This window comes from Sminthopsis crassicaudata, chromosome 3, assembly GCF_048593235.1.
Source record: "Sminthopsis crassicaudata isolate SCR6 chromosome 3, ASM4859323v1, whole genome shotgun sequence".
Lineage (NCBI taxonomy): Eukaryota > Metazoa > Chordata > Mammalia > Dasyuromorphia > Dasyuridae > Sminthopsis > Sminthopsis crassicaudata.
Genome location: NC_133619.1, coordinates 7,409,576 through 7,427,291, shown reverse-complemented (window position 1 = coordinate 7,427,291; position 17,716 = coordinate 7,409,576). Strand labels below are relative to the sequence as shown.

The following is a 17,716-nucleotide window of genomic DNA, read 5'->3' as shown; positions in this document are numbered from 1 at the left end:
TAGCTCTCATGTAAAAAGATGTTCCGGCATCCACAGAGCCATGATGGAGACCTGAACAGAATGGTTTATGGTTAACTCGGCCTGCGTTTCCCACAGATTACTTCCTCTCCATCATCCGCCCAGCCCAGTCGCTTTATAACAAGGCAAGAAGAATGACCCATCATGCTCTTCCTCTGTAGTTGGGTGGGAGACTCCAGGTTCCAGTGCTTGATAATAATAACCACGGTAGCCACTGAATGTTGTTGTTTATAAGCAGCTGCTGGGGTTCCCCACGAGTAGTAGGTAACTTGGGGGACTTAGTATATAAATTTTAAAAATCTCAATTTCCTTCTCCTATTTTTATTCCTTCTTCCCAATCTTGCCTTCTTTCTCCTTTACCTGAATCCTCTGTAACTCTAGAATTGGAGCTCAAGAGCCTTTAGAAGCCATTTTATTTACAGATGAGGAAGTGAATTGATTGGGTTGAGGTCATCTCTTTCCCATTCATCCTTTGCTCTTGCCACGTGATGTCCTCCCTTCCCGGGCTGTTAGCGGTATAGTGTACGGGAGACTTAAGGACGCGGCGGTGGGGATTTTAAATGCATTGCCATCTCCTGGGAACATCCAGAAATTCTTCGTGTCGTCATCCTTAGTCTGAGGGACGTTTAAATCAATGGCAGACTGATGGCCATTTTTCAGGAGTGACACACCGTTTTTAAAATTTATTTTTTGGTAGCGCGTCATCACCAAATGGGTCCCCTGGCACACTCCGGTGCACTTGTGATCTCAGTATGAGGCAGTGGAAATAGCCCGGGCTTTGGAGTCAGCCTGAATCCAGGATGGCTCCGGCTCTTCCTCCTGAATGACTCGGCCCACAGAATGCTCCTACTGGGTGCTTGTTGGTTGATTGACCTTCATGGTCTCTGAACCTGTGGGTGTCAATGTGGGCACAAGAAAACCCCTTCGGTCTGCCCGTGCCCTCTAACAAGTGCCCCACGGGCATGGGGGTTGAGTCACCATTCTAAAGACCTTCCTTTTTTTTTTTTTTTTGTTAAATACTGAATCGATCTGACTCCCATCTCTTGGGCAAAGCTCTTCTTCTTTAGACCCGTTTCCTCATTTGTAAAATGAAAGGACCACACCCAGTGACGTCCAGTTCCAAATCTGCCAGCCTCCCAGGAGGCACAAGAGGCGCCCACAGCTACCTCTTACTCTTCTACATGATTATCCATTCTTTTTTAGCCATTTTTCAGAAGATTTAACTCTTCCTTCAGGACAATTTCTTATTTGTAATGTGTCTTAGCGCACTGTTCCCTTTAAGTGATTTATAACCTCAATTCCGGGGACAGGGAGGAAGTGAAAAAGAAACAGAAGGAAGGAAAAGGGAAGAAAATTGGTAAGAGGCAGAGGGGCACAGGTACAGGCACATTTCATTTTATTCCAGAGCTGTCATAGCTCTGTGGCTTAAAGGAGCTTGAATTCTAATAAGGGAAGACAACATGTATAGGGTAATGAGGGCCCAAAAGGGAGAATTTGGAGAGGAGTGTCAAAGAGATGGCCTGGTGGGCAGCCGGAAATACACACAGCAGTGTGTGTGGGGATGGTGAGGAGTTACTTCATGATCAGGGCCCGAGGTCATGGCGGGGGGAGGATGGCCCTACAACCATACTGGGAAATGTAGCCAGAAATATAGAGGCAAACTTGTAAAGAAGAGCTTTGGATTCCGGGAGGAGTCTGAAAGTCATCGCCAGGAGCCTTCCTGTTTAACCTGGACCACGGTCCCTGTCTGTTGATGGCCCCAATGCCGTGATTGATTGTTAAGCCCCAGAGGGAGATGTCCAGTTGGAAATGGGCGTCTGGTTGGGGTGTTGTTCTGGCTTGTCTGGACAGTTGGGTCAGACTCTCTGAGTGTTTGGTTCAAGGTTGGGTTCAAGGACTTCTCTGGTTCACCTTTAGGCTGTATAACAGACTCTTGTCTCAGTTCCCTGCTGTGCCATTTCTGGAAAGTGGATTTGAAGTCTCTTTGGAATGGGAGAAGCTCAAAGCATCCTCACTCTCTACCATTCCTCTGCACTATGGATGCTTTTTAGAGTAGATTCATTCCCTTGCTGTTTATTGACCTTTGTTCTATGTCAAAATATCCTATTCTGGGGTGACTGAAGATGTCTGAGTGAGGAAGAGCTGAGCATGGACCAGCTGGGCAAGTCATGTCACGTCATCCTGTTTACCTCAGTTTCCTCATCTGTGAAATGAGCTGGAGAAAGAAATGGCAAAACCACCCCCTTATCTTTACCAGGAAAACCCCAGATGGGGCATGAAGAGTCAGTCACAATGGAAACAACTGAATGACAATAAACTTGCCCTGAGTGATTTTTTCCTTTCATAGTCCATGTGGAAAATATCTTGGATCCTGCACGTCTCCTAGATGCTTTTCTTTCTAGCTAAAATCAGACACTTCTGTCACTGCGTCTGCTTTCTCAGTCTTGCTAAGGGCATGTCCACAGAATCCCCTTGTCTCTCATTATTGGAATATTCAGTGTCCACCTCCCTTCCCCCATCATTCTCTGTGCTTGAGCCAGGCTCATGGGAGGACTTGGAGAAATGTGATGATCCCACACCCATCTGGGCCCTCAATTAATACAAGACATTCCAGAGAAATCTAGGGATAAAACATTTATATTTCCCAGTGGGGTTTGGGGACAATCCAGTAAAGAGACCAAGGTCCAAGGGCTTTGGGCTCAGTGGCCAACACTCTGAAGTCCTGTTTCTATTAGTAGGATCTTAAGATCTGGGCAGAGATCATACTAGTGCCCAGAGCTGATTTGAGGTCTTGATCCATCAAGTAACAAGTATTTATCTTTAAGGGTCTTTTCTGTGTCAGGAGTTGTGTTACTGTAAGTGATAAGGAAGAAAAAGACAAGGGGTCTTTTCTTCTGTAGAAAGCCAGGCCCAATCACCCAAGCTTTTTGCCCTCTGCCTTCCAAACTACCTTTGATTAATGTATTTATTCTCTTTGCCTATGTATGTATTCATTGTTTCTTTTATTAAAATGGAAGCCTTTAGAGGGCAGGGACTGTAGTGTTCTTTGCTTTTCTATCAGCAGCACCTAGTATGGTGTCTGGTATATACTCAATAGTGCTTAATACATGCTTATTGATCACTTGACAGTAACTGCCTACAAGGGACTTTTATTTTACTGATCTTCTCCACAAAACTGTAATTCTAATTCTTTCCATCCCAGAGAGCAGTCAGTTGTGAATTGAGCCTTGGATCTAAAGTTCTGTTCCAGCCTCAGTGGCCTCCTTCCTTCCTTCCTTCCTTCCTTCCTTCCTTCCTTCCTTCCTTCCTTCCTTCCTTCCTTCCTTCCTTCCTTCCTGCCTTCCTGCCTGCCTGCCTGCCTCAGTTTCCTCATCTGTAAAGGAATAGCAATAGTACCTACATCCCATGGTTGTTGTGAAGATTGGATGAGATATTACTTGTAAAGTGCTTTGCGAAACAAAGCATATGGAACAGAAGGTTTTGCAGGGTCAATGCTGAAAAATTACCCACATATCTTGCAAATAAAAAGCTATAATTAAAAAAAAAGAAAAAGAAAATATATGAGCAGAAAAAAACAAAACAAAACTTAAACATAGGTGAATGATACTTGATTGTTATTATTTTTCATCAGTAAGCATTTATTAAGTACCCACTATGTGCCAGTCACTGTGCTGAGTGCTAGGGCTGCAAAAGGAGGCAAATGGCAATCTCTTCCCTCAAAGAGCTCACAATCTCATGGGGGAGAGCCAAACCCATTGTCCCTTTTACTCCTTGCGTGACCTTGCCATGTTCGGCTCTCTTATCTGTAAAATGAGGGGGTCCAGTCCAGATGACCTTTTGGATCCTCTTGGGGGTGGAACTTGTTGTTCCTAGGGATCAGGTGGGCTTGAGTTGATCCCTCCCCTGTTCCTTTAAGCTGGAGGAGGCAGCCAGTCACCTCAGGGAAATTGCCTCTACCATCTTCTCGAGGGCCTGAGCTTCTTCACAGATTTATGGTCTGAATTACATGACAGGGGAGAGACGGCTAACCTCCTGCCACAACCCGGGTGAAGCGGGCGGCTAACGGCCCTGCCTCCTTTTCTAGGGATGGAGGGATGCTGACACACTCTCTTTCTGATCCCTGCTTCCTCGGAGGAGCTCTAGGCCCCCATTAACTTCTTTTTCTTCCCTATTCAAAGGGGAGTCCGTAGGACTGTCAGGGAGAGGAAGTGGAGCCTGCAGCCAAAGCCTCAATCCCCCATCGTTCGGGGTTGTGGAGAGTAATTAGTGTACCTGATTATCTCCCTGGCTCAGCACATCTTTTCGGGGATGTGATGTAATGCGTGGAAATGGTTCCTTGTCAGATTTTCAGCTCTGATCAGATTTATTCTCAGAGGAAAAGGCGAGTTGTCAGGGACAACTCGAAATTGATTTTCCTTTTGCTCCTCTCGGCTGAGTCTGTTCCCCTTTGAATCACGCCTCTAATTTAATATAGAGAACTGAGTGTCCCCACCTGGAGATGGACTGTTTCTTAATGACAGGTATTTCAGGCAAACGGTTCCTCTTTCCCACAGAGGCCGAGAGCTGCGGCTTCTCTCCCTGCTACCTGCTGCTCTTCCTTTTCCCCTTTGTTTATTTGTTGAGGGTGGCAAGGAGGAATATAACGTCGTTTTATATATATAACTGTTTTAATGGGGCCCAGAGAATGGTGATAATCGATGGCCGAGCCTTGCTCCCAGCCTGCAGTGCATGTGTGGGAACGGAGTCTGATTGGAGGAGGAGGATGATCAAGGCAGGTTCCATTGCATAAACGCTGGATTCTGTGGCAGCCTTGGAGCCCAGAAGCCCTAGGTTCAAGGCTTACTTTTGACATTTAGTGCCTTTTTGATCCTGTGCAAGTTACTTGCACTTTCTGAGATTCAAGTGTTTTCTTATCTATAAAAGAAAAGCACTGTGCTTTCAGGTTTGGGGACTATCAGCTGAGGTGATATATGTCTATATAAATATAAATACAGATAAAGACATTTAGATAGATATCTTTCTCTCTCTGTCTCTCCCTCTCTCCCTCTCTCCCTCTCTCCCTCCCTCCCTCCCTCCCTCCCTGTCTCTCTGTCTCTCTGTCTTTCTCTCTCTCTCTCTGTCTCTCTCTGTCTCTCTCTGTCTCTGTCTCTCTGTCTTTCTCTCTCTCTCTCTCTCTCTCTCTCTGTCTCTCTCTGTCTCTGTCTCTCTGTCTTTCTCTCTCTCTCTCTCTGTCTCTCTCTGTCTCTCTCTGTCTCTGTCTCTCTTTCTCTGCTCTCTCTTTTTCTCTAAGTAAATGTCAATGATTTTTATTGGGTCCTAGAGATTCGTGATTAAAGCCTTGAAAATATGGACTGAGCTGAAGAAGAGGATTTGTAGTGGGAAGAGAAATGGGAAGATTTGACTAGCTGACCTGAAAGTCCTTTGTAGTTCTAAATCTTTGATAAGCAATAATTATATTGCAATATATATATATATATATGTGTGTGTGTGTGTGTATATATGTATATATATATATATATATATATATATATATATATATATATATAATAGCAATAATAATGGTAATGATACTATTTGAAAACTGCTTGACACATATTATCTTATGTAGTTTGCACAATAATCCTGTGAGGTAGTTGCGGTTATCACTCCCATTTTACAGATGAAGAAATTGAGATAAGCAGAAGCTAAGTGACTCCCCCAGATTCATACAACTAGGAAGGATCAGGTTTGAATCTGGGTCTTCCTAATTCAAATTTTGGCATTCAGGAAGTAAGTGAGCATTTATTAAGTGCCTACTGTGTACCAGGCCCTGTGCTAAGCTTTAAGAATATATAGAAAGAAAGAAAAAGGCACTCCCTGCCTTTGAGGAGCTCATAACCAAATGGGCATTTTCTCCACGAGGTCAGCCAGCTGCCTAGACTGGCACAAGACCTTGGACAGCCAAGGGGTGTTAATTCTAATTCGGGAAGGGACCTTTTAAAGTCCTCTCTCCCCAGCGCTTTGTTTTTTAGACCTGCCACAGCAGACTGTCACTGTCAGAAGTGGAATTTGAACTCTGGTTCCAGACACATTATTCATTCCATTGTCCCAGGGCTTGTCTCTTCCAATCAATGACTCTCACCAAGTCATTTGAACAGCAGCCCTGATATTTAATGTGGTTTGGTCTAGTTTATCACTACAACACTAGGAAATAAATTGGAAGCATGCATTTTTGTTTGTTTGTTTATTTGTTTGTTTATTTGATTAAGTAGCCAGGAGTTGCTTTAGATTTCCATTAAAAATGTTTTATTGCTTTCCTTTTGCATAGTTAGCCCTCCTACCCACCCACTCATACTGCAACTGAATTTTTCCTTCTAGCAAAGTAAAGTGATTCAGAACCACTAACCATGTCATTCCTGCATCTGGCCAGGTACACAGCACTCTGCCCTGGTAGTTCTACCATGGAGCACTCTTCAGCACCTCCTTGTGGAGGGAGGGCGCAGACTGACCCTTTGTCAGTTCTCCATCTCTCTGAAGAATCTGTGAGCTTTGGAGGGTCCAAGGACTGCTTAGTGTCTCCTTACTTCTGACCACTTGGTACTTCTAGATGACTTGGCACCCCCGATGTGGTTCCCTGATTTTCTAGTGGGCAATGCTTGCTGACTTGTTGGGAGGGGAGAGGAGTGCCAGGAGTGTAGGATGCTTATTTACCAGAGTGAGACCTAGAGTGCCCGGAGTGGAGCTGGGAACTCCAGTCCTCTCTGAGGATCCTCTCCTCTGGGCTTTTCTACAGCCTTCCAAAGGACTTTGCAAGCAAAAAGCTCCAAAAATGACCAATGACCCAGGGAGACCTTACCGGTCCAGGGAATCTTATTTTTGGAGACATGTTCTGAGCAAGACCCTGGAGACCCACCCCCAGTATAACTGGGAGTGAGCTGTGCTCTAAGTTTGTTGATAGAGACATGGTCCAGCCATTGGATTTTAATGGAGAGAAATATCAAGTTTTCTGGGACGTTCTTTGAACATTGGTTCCCCAGAGGGAGAGGGAATGTGGGACATAATTAAGAAATCAGAGAGGCCTGAATTGTAGGAGGCCATGAGCTGCCCTCCTTGGCCTCCTAAAGAGCTCTGAAAGCAGCAGTTCTTCATTTAGGTTGTACCGTGGACCCCTTGGGCAGTCAAACTAAGACTGCAGTAACCCTTCTCAGAAAATTTTCAAATGTATGAAAGAAAATATGTAGCATTATAAAGGAAAACATTTATATGGAAATAGTTAGCAAAATATTTTTTTAAAAATTCACAGGCACTATGCCAAGGATCATTTCAGAGGTCCAGCTTCTCCGAACCCTGAAACAGAATATCCCTGGGAGGGAGGATGTAGCTTACGTACAATACGACCTTGGACCTGCCAGACTCAATCTGCTGCTTCAGTCTTCCCTACAAAAGTCCTGCAGTTGCTTTGGTTACAAGGCTGGCTAATAAGATGAGGGACTAGGGCAGATTTTCAGCCTCCTGGCTCCTCCTGTGGTCGTGTTTATTGGAGGAGGTTGGGACTCGAAGGTCTCAGATGCAGCAAATTATTCCCTGTATGGGACTCCCTTCCTTGACCCCCATTTCCCTAAATGCTTTCTCCCTGTATTAGAATATAAGCTAGTCAGGGACAGGGACCATTTCATTTTAACCTCTGTGGTTAGCCTGCACTGTACCTGGCACATAGTGAATACTTAGTAAGTAAATGAAAAAATTCATTTATTTATACATACATGACTTCCTCTTTAGCTTGTCCCATCTAGAAAGTGAGCAGAAAACATTTCTCATCAGATATTAGACATGTCAGAAGCTGCTGTGGGCTCCAGTGACAGCAGATATATAAGCCTAGAGGGTCCCTGGTGCCTAACATGGTACCTGCCACAGAGTAGGCACTTAATAAATGCTTCTTGATTGACTTGTTAGAGTCCCTGTCAATTTTAGGATATTCCCATTCAACCAATTTCAGAGTTAGACGGGAGCTACCTGATCATTTGGTCCAATATGTACCCCTCCCTTGAATACCATCTGTAATACATTGTCTGTCCCCTGCATTTCTTCCCTGCCTCCCTCCCTTCCTGCTTCCTCTATCCCTCCTTGCTTCTTTCCTTTCTTCCTCCCTCCTTCCCTTTCTATGTTTCTAATGCTGTTGTTATAATGCTCCTTTCACTTTGCATCAGTTCATGTAAATCTTTCCAGACCTTTTTGAAATTATCAATTTCTTCCTATTACATCATATTTAACTATTTTTTTAGTTCAGTCTTGTCTTAGTTTCTACTTTTGCCACCATACTTTTGCATATGAATATATACTTTTTGAAAATAAATGACTTTTTCTTCTTTCTTTGATCTTTTTGGGTACAGGCCTTTCTAATGTATTATACTATCATCTCCACATCTTTTACATGTGACTAGATAAATAATTCTACTTCTCTGCCCTTACCGTTTTCATCTATAGAAAGAGAATTAAAAGAGTACTTACCTCCTAGAACTGTTGGGAGGATCAAATGAAATATTTGTATACTCCTATAGAAATATGACCTATTAGTATTAGTTTCCATACTATCAGTGGCAACTGATACCCAAGGAGAGGTTCACTTATGTTGGGGACATACAGTTGGTTCTTTCTCTTCTTTGCTATCTTACAGAATGCACAGCTGAGTAGCAGAGGTAGAATTTAACTTAAAAAAAGAAGTAAGAAAAAGCTCAGGACCAGAATAGAATTTTAGAAGAAAAAATATGCTAGGCCGCTGATGGTTATTGAATGGAAATAGAAAGGAGCACCCATATTCTCACATATGCATGGCACTTTGACAGAAAAAAAAAATGGATCATGTTTCAAGATAAAGAAATCCAACCTCTCAATTGTAGAAAAGGAGAAATATATACATATATATATAATTATAAACATCCTTTATTGATCATAATGCAATAAGTATACATTAAAGAGCAAATTAATAAAATCTTAAAATTAGCTGGAGACTAAATATCTTAATCCTAAAGACTTGTTGGTTCAAAGAAGAAATCATAATAACAATAGAAAATTTCATATATCCTGTGTGATATATGATATCATTGTGATATCAATCACAATGAGACAATGCTTCTAAATTTGAGAGATGTAGCCAACTAGGTTTCAAATCATATTAATAAGAGAATCAAAGTATAGCAATTTCTACTCTCATCTATCATAATTACAAAGATGAAGTAAAAATAGAAAATGATTTATATTGGAGAAACTATAGGAAAACAGACACATTGATGAACTTTTGGTAGATTCCTGAATGAGCAAGCCCATTTTGGAAAGCAGCTTTGAATTATACACAAAAAGTTTCCAAATAGCGTGTGACATTTAACTCAGCCATAGTCCTTCAAGGCCTATACCTAAAAGAAATTAGAGAAAGAAGGAAAAAGTCACTAATTTTCAACAAAAAATTATAGCAGCTCTTTTTTATATGGTAGCAAAAATGTAGAAACTAAAAATATTGAATTGAGGAATGACTAAATAAGTCGTAGCTTGTGCATGAGATAAAATACTCTTGTGGTATAAAAACTAAGGAAATTCATAATTTCAAAAAGGTCTGGAAAGATTTACAAGAACTGTTGCAAAGCAGAATGAGCAACAACGGAATTGTAAAAATGAATAAATTTGAGGATTTGTATAAACCAATGAAGAATGAAATAAATAAAACCAGGAACACACTTTGTAAAATGACAACAATGTAAAAACAAATAACTTTGATTTGCAGCGAAGTGCTCACTAGGTAGAGTTCCAGGCCTAGGGTCAGAAACACTCATCTTTATGAGTTCAAATTTGTCCTCAGACACTTAGTAGTTAACCTGGGCAAGTCACTTTACTGTTTGCCTCAGTTTCCTTACCTGTCATAGGAATTGGAAAAGGAAATGACAAACTACTCCACTATCTTGGTCAAGAAAAATGTGTCATGAAAAGACAGCCCCACTGTAATAACAGAACAACAGAGAATTATGATCAATACAAAACACTCTGTCTAGCATAAAGAAGTACTGGATTTAGGGTGCACAGTAAGACTTAGAGATTTTTGCGTATAGTCATTGGGGGAATTTATTTTGTATGACTATTTGCTAAAAGAAATAAGCTGTTCTCTTTTTTTAATTGTTTAGATCAGACTTTATTTGTGTGAGAAGTATTTTGTAATTGTATTCATATAGTTCCTGGGTTTGTCTTGGCAGGTAGACACCCAAATATTTTAATTTTTTTTCAGTCGTTTTCAATGGAATTTCTCTTTCTATCTCTTGTTGCCGGGTTATATAGAAATGCTGATGATTTGTTTGGGTTTATTTCACATTTTGTAATTTTGCTAAAGCTGTTAATTGTTTCAAATAGGTTTTTGGATGATTCTCTAGTTACTCTAAATACATCATCATATTATCTGCAAAGAATGTTAGTTTTATATCCTTGTTGCCTGTTCTAATTCTTTTCATTTCTTTTTCTTTTCTTAGGATATTATTATTATTATTATCATTAAGCCAACATTTCTAGTACAATTCTGAATAGTAGTGATGATGATGGGTCTTCTTGTTTTACCCCTGAAATTATTGGGAATATGGCCAGCTTCTCTCCATTACAAGTAATGCTTGCTGATGGTTTTACATAAATGCTGCTTTTTATTTTAAAGAAAATTCCCTTTATTCCTATGCTCTCTAATGTTTTTAATAGTAATAAGTGTTGCATTTTATGAAAAGCTTTTTCTACATCTGTTGAGATTATCATATGATTCCTATTAGTTTTGTTATTGATACAGTCAATTATGATAATAGTTTTCCCAATATTAAACCAACCCTGCATTCCTGGTATAAATCCCACTTGATCATAGTGTATTGTCCTACTGATAAATTGCTGCAATCTCTTTGCAAATATTTTGTTTAAAATTTTTGCATCAATATTCATGAGGGAGATTGGTCTGCAATTTTCGTTCTCTGTTTTGGCTCTTCCTGCTTTTGGTATCAGTACTATATTTGTATCATAGAAGGAATTTGGCAGGACTTCTTCTTTATCTATTTCCTCTAATGTGTTACATAGTATTGGAATGAATTATTCTTCAAAAGTTTGATAGAATTTACTTGTAAACCCATCTGGGCCTGGGGATTTTTTCTTAGGGAGTTCCTTGATGTCTTGTTCAATTTATTTTTCTATAATGGGGCTATTTAAGTAATTTATTTCCTCTTCTATTAATTTGGGTAATTTATATCTTTCCTCCTTTCTTCCTTCCCTCTTTCCCTCCTTCCTTTCCTCCTTCTGTCCTTCCTGTTTTCCCTTCTTCTCCTTTTCCTCTGCTTCCTCTTCCTCCCTCTTTCTTTCCCTTCCCCCTTTCCTTCTTTTATTTAAGAAAGAGAGAAAATAGATTTGTTACTGTAAAATAAAGAGATGTGTTGTGTGTGTGTGTGTGTGTGTGTTTGCCTTTGTGGCTTGTACTACAAATGTTACATATTGCATTCACTTTCAGATGAGTTCTCTATTATTAGTTTTACTTAGCTTTTTCACTTTGTTACAAGAGACCTCTCATAAAGTGGGGGAGTAATCTATACATGTATGAATGTAAAAGTAAAACAGCAACAAAACTGAAAGGTAGATAACACGACATTTTGAAACTAAGAATTATCAGAGATTCCTACATCCACAGTAGTGGCTCTGTTTCTGTTTGAGTTTGGCATCTCTGGCTAGAGAATAGGGCCAGAACCTGGTGTTGAATTAGTTGAGATGAAATTCTCCTTTAGATCCTTGCTAGATGTGTGACCCTTTGTAACTCACTTTATTGCATCGTTTTTGGTTTTCTCATTTGTAAAAAGGAGAGGACGCAGGGGGCAATTAGGTGGTATAGTGGTTAGAGCACCAGACCTGAAATTAGGCAAACCTGAGTTCAAATCTAGCCTCAGACACTTAACATGTCCTAACTGTGTAACTCTGGGCAAGTCATTTAACCCCAATTGCCTCAGGAAAAAAAAAAAAAAAAGACTCAGATCTCTTTCAGAAAGTTTTAGATCCAGTGTCTTTCTTCCTTCCCTTCCTCCCTTCTTCCTTTCCTTCTTTCCTTTGCCAAATTTGAACTTGGGTCCTCATGATTTCAGGGCTAGTGCCCTGTCCATAGTAGCGCTCCCTAGCAGCCCCTCTATGACTCCTTCTTGATAGGATTGTATAGATGAATATGTGTGTGTGTGTGTGTGTGTGTGTGTGTGTGTGTGTGTGTGTGTGTGATAATAAATATCCTCTTAGAAAACTGGAGCTTTAGCGAGGAGCTGCATAATCTCCACTCTTCCCTTCCCCCTTCATCCCGGCTCACGCCTCCTTTGGACCATCTCGGGACCTAGCAAGCCCGCACTTGCTCCCTGTAATCCACGATGCTTCCCCTTTCAGGACCTCTCATTGGGAGATGAGAGCTGCCATACAGTTCACCCAGCGCTCCTTGTTTTGGAGAAGGCAGCCTCCCCTTTCCACTCTGCAGGTATAATTCTTCTTTGGGTGGTTAGGGTGATGAGCAATAAAGCCCTTGGATTTCCTGAGCCTTGAGTAGCCCAGCTGACCCACCATCCTTTGCTCTTTTGTCCAGGAAGAAAATAAAGGTACTGAACAATCATCGGTCTAGAGAGCAAAGCTGAGATATAGCAGACAGTGACGGGTGACAGCACCCCCATCCTCACACATGGATAGATATATATGTTCATATACAAATACAGGATTAAATATATGCAGATATAAGGAAGATATACATTATGGAACATATGTATATAAACATATATATACATATATAGATTATACATATACATATATGCATATGGATGGATGTATATAAATATACATATACGTATATGTATATGTACATGGTTCTTTTTATATATGCAGATTCTTCTTAAAAGCCGAAATTGAAGATGGAATCTCCCTAAAGACTTCGAAGACTGCCTGATTCCAATTTTCAGGTGAGATTGGCCTTTTATTGAGTGTTTTATCTGTCAGATTCCATCCTCCATGTGCCAGCCTTCCAGGCTTATTAGCATAATTGTGTTGCTTAAGCAACAATACCCCAAATCCAGCAGTAAAATAGCAGTTGGCTGTGGCAATTTGTTATCAAAAGCTTTTACTTAAGGGCAGTCCCAGCAAGTATTTATTATCAAGTTAGGGGATGATTTATTTTCATTTGGAAAAACAAAGGGGGAAGAAGAGAATTTTCTTTTTGTTGTTTTTAAATAATGCAGAAATTAGAAAGCATTTCCTCTCCAGAAAATTGTTCACATCCCTTTTCTCTCCCCAAAGCAGTTTGCTCGGGGAGCAGGGAGCAGATTCGGCTCTGTTCTCCTGCTGCTTCAGAAGAAAGGTGACTGAACTGTGTTTGCAGAAAATCAGATTCCCCTCCTGGGTGCACCTGGTGCCCCGGCTAGGTGGGGGCCAGCTCCCGGCCCCCTTCTTCCTCTCTCCTCCTTCCCCCCAGCTCTGGGGCTTTGCATTCAAAGCCTGCGGCCCGGCTCCAATTTTTGAGCAGCCTGGTAGAAATTGTTTGGCTGTGCTCTCATCAGTCACTTCATTCTCCAGGCGGTGTAACTTTGCGTTCATCTCTCTGCGAACGTTCTCTTTTCTCTTTATTTCCTGATCAACTCTGTGGAAAAACACTTGTGATTACTGTCTGTGAAGGACAGAGTGTGAAATAAATGATTTTATAAGTAATTTAGGAACCTTCCAGGGAGAACTAGAGAGAGCAAGAGAAATCGAAAATGAGAGATTTGCAAATTGCATCTCTTCTTTTTTTTTTCTTAAGCAAAAAGACGACTGAAATCTCCCTCTTTGGCTTCATTATACGGTACAGGAAGGTGTGGGGAGTCTCAGCAGGTCTCTGGTCTGGACTATCTATCCCATGGGATGCCCGAGACCTCGCCGCCCTAAATCTGCCTATGTCTATAATTTTAGGACTGGCTGCCGTGTGACTTTGACACGACCACTCGTGACACTGGGCTGAGGGGGAGAGGCTGTGGTCCGACCTTTTGTGGCAGGAACACCGACAGAGAGCGTAGAAATTTTGTAGTGAGAAAAATCTACTGAGAATTAATGAAAGCAGCACCCAGTTTCCAAGAGACCTCCTTAGTGCACTGTCAGCTCCCTTTGTAATAGGATTCTTCTGTCTTTAGATGTGACTTTCGCTGGGGGAAGGAGATTCCCTTTCTCAGTTGGGGGAATTAGAGAATCAGAGATTCTTAGGGCTAGAAGGAGAATTGGAGGTTAATCAGTCTAAACCTCCTTATCTTCCAGGGGAGAAATCTGAGAAGCAGACAAAAAAAAAAAAAAAAAATACATGTGTGTGTGTGTGTGTGTGGTTAGTAAGAGTAGGAGTGGCCCTCTCTAGTGCTCCACCATTGTTGTGTGCTGATAATTGGGAAAGGCCGAAGATCAACGACAGAATTCAGATATTCCACCTTCATCATGGAAATTGTAGATTTCTATGTCACTTCCCCCTTTCCCCCCAGAAGAAACACATCAGGAACTTCTTGGACTCTCGCCGTGTTTTCATCCTCTCTCCATGGTGTACACTCAGGATATTCTTGGCCTAGGTCCTCTCCCCACTGACACAGACTCCTTCCTTCTCTATTGATGAAATGGTTCTTGGGATGGTGGAGACTGGACCTATCCCACCCATGGCCACCTTGCCGTGTGTTTCTTTGAGTAAAATTAGACTGCTGCACAGGGTCAGGGGTCAGTAAATCTTGGGCTCCTGGCATTTAAGAATGGTAGAACTGATCAGGGCTTGAATACTGCTGGCATATGTTACTTCCTTTGCCTGTTGAGACATGAAAACGAGACTTTGAGGCAAATGGGTGGTAGCTAACCCAAGTGGTCTATCACTCAACAGCCTTGGAATTGGAATCTCGAGCATCAGAGGATCAGAGATTCGGCAGCCAAAGGACATTTGATATTATTGAGTTCCAGACTCTTATTTTCCAGAGGAGGAAAGTGAAGATCAGAGAGGTAACTTGCTTAATTCAGAGAGAGTAAACAGTGACATCTGTCCTTGGGTCAGATTCCCTGACCTGAAATCCAGGGTGCTGCTCACTTTACCACACTGCCTCGAATCATTGTGATTTAGTGCTCGTCATCTTAGTGAAAATGAGTGATGAAGAAGCTATTTTGGGGGTTTGGGTTACTTCAAGATTTCACCATTGAACATATTCTCCATTGAATGATGCTACATACTTTGAAATAGAAACCGATTGGGGCAGCTAGGTGGTGCAGGGGGTAGAGCACCAGCCTTGAATTCAGGAGGACCTGAGTTCAAATCTGGTCTCAGACACTTCACACTTCCTGGCTGTGTGACCCTGGGCAAGTCACTTAACCCCAGCCTCAGGGAAAAAAAAAAAAAAAAAAGAAATAGAAACTGATTAAGTAAGTTTTTTGTTGTATGGATTTAGAATCAAATACTAGGGGCAGCTAGGTGGCTCAGTGGATAGAGCCCCAACCCTAAAGTCGGGAGAACATCGGTCCAAATGTGACTTCAGACTCATTTAAGCTGTGTGATCCTTAACTCTGATTTCTTTAAAAATATATATGTGTGTGTGTGTGTGTGTGTGTGTGTGTGTGTATACATACACACACACACACACACACACACACACACACACAAAATCAATCCCTGACAATGATAGAGGTAGTGGTGGGGTATATTTCCAGAGAGAACTGTGAAAGATCAGAGGCAGTATTTAACTGCCATAAAAAAATAAACTTGGGGATTAGAAAGGCCCTCATTATTCAAGGAGGAATCAGCCTTCTAAGAACATTTTCCCAGCCCGGTTCTCCCATGATATTTGGGCCTAATGGAATTTTTAATGCTCCTGTGTTTTGTCCAGGTTTATCTGCCTTCCCCCACCCCCCACCCCCCACACACAAAAATTAATTACCAGCAGACTCTGGGGCTGTCTTCTTCCTTACCTGAAGAGCAATGGAAATCTAGAGAGAAAAGTGTATTTTTAAAAAGCATCGGGCCTGAGTGTTTCCTGAAAGTGACTCTAATGAGAGACGAGAAGACAGAAAGACCCACACAGAGAAGTGAAGGTAATTTCCCTTTCTGGTTAGAAGTCATTTCTCATAGTGAAACAGGATGTGTTTGGACAGTGCAGGAATTGGAAGGGGAGCCATTCGAAAGGGCTGGGGGTGGGGCGCGTCAGGGGCCAAGGGTGACAGAAACTGTTTTCTCTGATTGTGTGAAATTTAGAGTGAGAGCAGCTCTCCTCAAAGATCTCAGTTCTCTTTTTGAGGAATAAAAATTCCTCCCTTGTTGAGCCGGGCTGCCGAGGGTGAGCCACGATGATATTTTCTAGGTAGATAGATTTTTTAAAGAGCAAAACCGCCGTTCTCACGTGGTTTCGGACATAGGTGAGCCACCTTGCTTATGGTCTATGACATCTGAGGGGGCAGAGGAGGCAGGGGAGGCAATCTGCTTCAGAAGGGCAATGTGGAAACTGGGCCTCTCTAGCTCTGAGTGACCCAGAACAAGTCCTCCTCAGTCTCCTTTTCCTTGAAGGTGCCTTTAACCAGTAGAGCCTGTTCTGTTGACATCCTCCAGTGATTTCCCATAATTTATCACTGTGGGAGCAGAGATCTTCAGGTGAAAGGGAACTTGGAGGCCCAGTCCCCGCCCCCCACTCCCACTTTTTATAGAAGATCAGCTGAGGTCGACTTAACTTGTCCGGCTCAGATTCAGAGAAAACAGTATTTTCCCCACCTTTAGGAATGGCCTTAAAGTTGGCAGAGGCCCTGCTCTTCCCCACGTGTGCAGCAAAGGCTTCCTTGCAGTCCACTGGTGGAAGAATTTCCGGTTGTCCCCTGGGTGCGGGCAGGAGGTGGGAGCCTGGGGTGAGGAGAGAACGGTTCCTTCTGCTGCTGACTCTGGCCCCAATCTTCTGTCTGCTGAGCATCCCCAAGAGAGCTTGAATAGGCGTAAACAGAGAAGTAGGAAAAGTGAGGGATGAGCAAAGCAGGAACGAGAAAGAAAAAAGGGAGGGAAGAAAAAGGGAAAGAGACTGGGAAGACAAACTAGCTGGCATTAAGTGGTGAAAAAGGAGGGGATCCTGGGGATAAAATAGTCTTCAGTTACCTCTGAGGATCTACCTCTCATTGACTCTCTCCTTGTGTTGGAAGGAATCACAAGTCTTCCTGTGCCTCAGTTTCTCCTCTTGATCAAAACAAATAACAGTGATTACCATTGGTTGTTTACCTAGCAACTTGGAGAAAGGGATAAACTCTGTCCTTTGATGGAGGATCCTCCCTTCTCCTCTTCATCTCTTGGAATCCCTAACTTCCTTCGCAGCTCTGCTCAGGGCTGCCCCAACTCTTGCTCCCAGTCGCCATCTTTCCCCAAAATTCCCTCAAGTAGGGGATCTGGATTTGCTCCCCTTTGAACCAGGCACCATTGTTGTGGGCGGGGGCCATTTAGTTTTTGCTTGTCCGTCCAATGCCTGGCAGGGAGGAGATGCCCAGTAATGGGCCTTGGGGGTAACGGGAGGACACGGACACTCAATGTCAGTGGGCTGCATGGTGTTTCTCGAGTTCTGCAGAGAGCGGGCACCAGCAGGTGCCAAGTGATCCGGAGCCAAAGGGAAGCATCTAGAATTGTCCCTCCACAAGCCGGAGCCCTCGCCATCTTTCCCTCCCCTCCTGTCTGATGTTTTCAGAAGCT

General features: G+C 42.4%; 1 protein-coding gene across 7 annotated transcripts in view; it reads left to right on the top strand.

Moving 5' to 3' along the window:
- Positions 1 to 17,716, top strand: part of LPP (LIM domain containing preferred translocation partner in lipoma) — a 576,448-nt gene that overhangs the window by 108,124 nt on the left and 450,608 nt on the right. The window contains exons 3-5 of one of the 7 annotated variants that reach the window (XM_074297902.1): positions 12,904 to 12,977; positions 14,897 to 15,012; positions 15,888 to 16,092. The exons of 4 other annotated variants lie outside the window; for them this stretch is intronic. The gene's annotated coding sequence lies outside the window, so the exon portion shown is untranslated. The remainder of the gene's footprint in view (positions 1 to 12,903; positions 12,978 to 14,896; positions 15,013 to 15,887; positions 16,093 to 17,716) is intronic. 2 more of the 7 variants (XM_074297903.1, XM_074297901.1) reach the window with 2 other exon arrangements.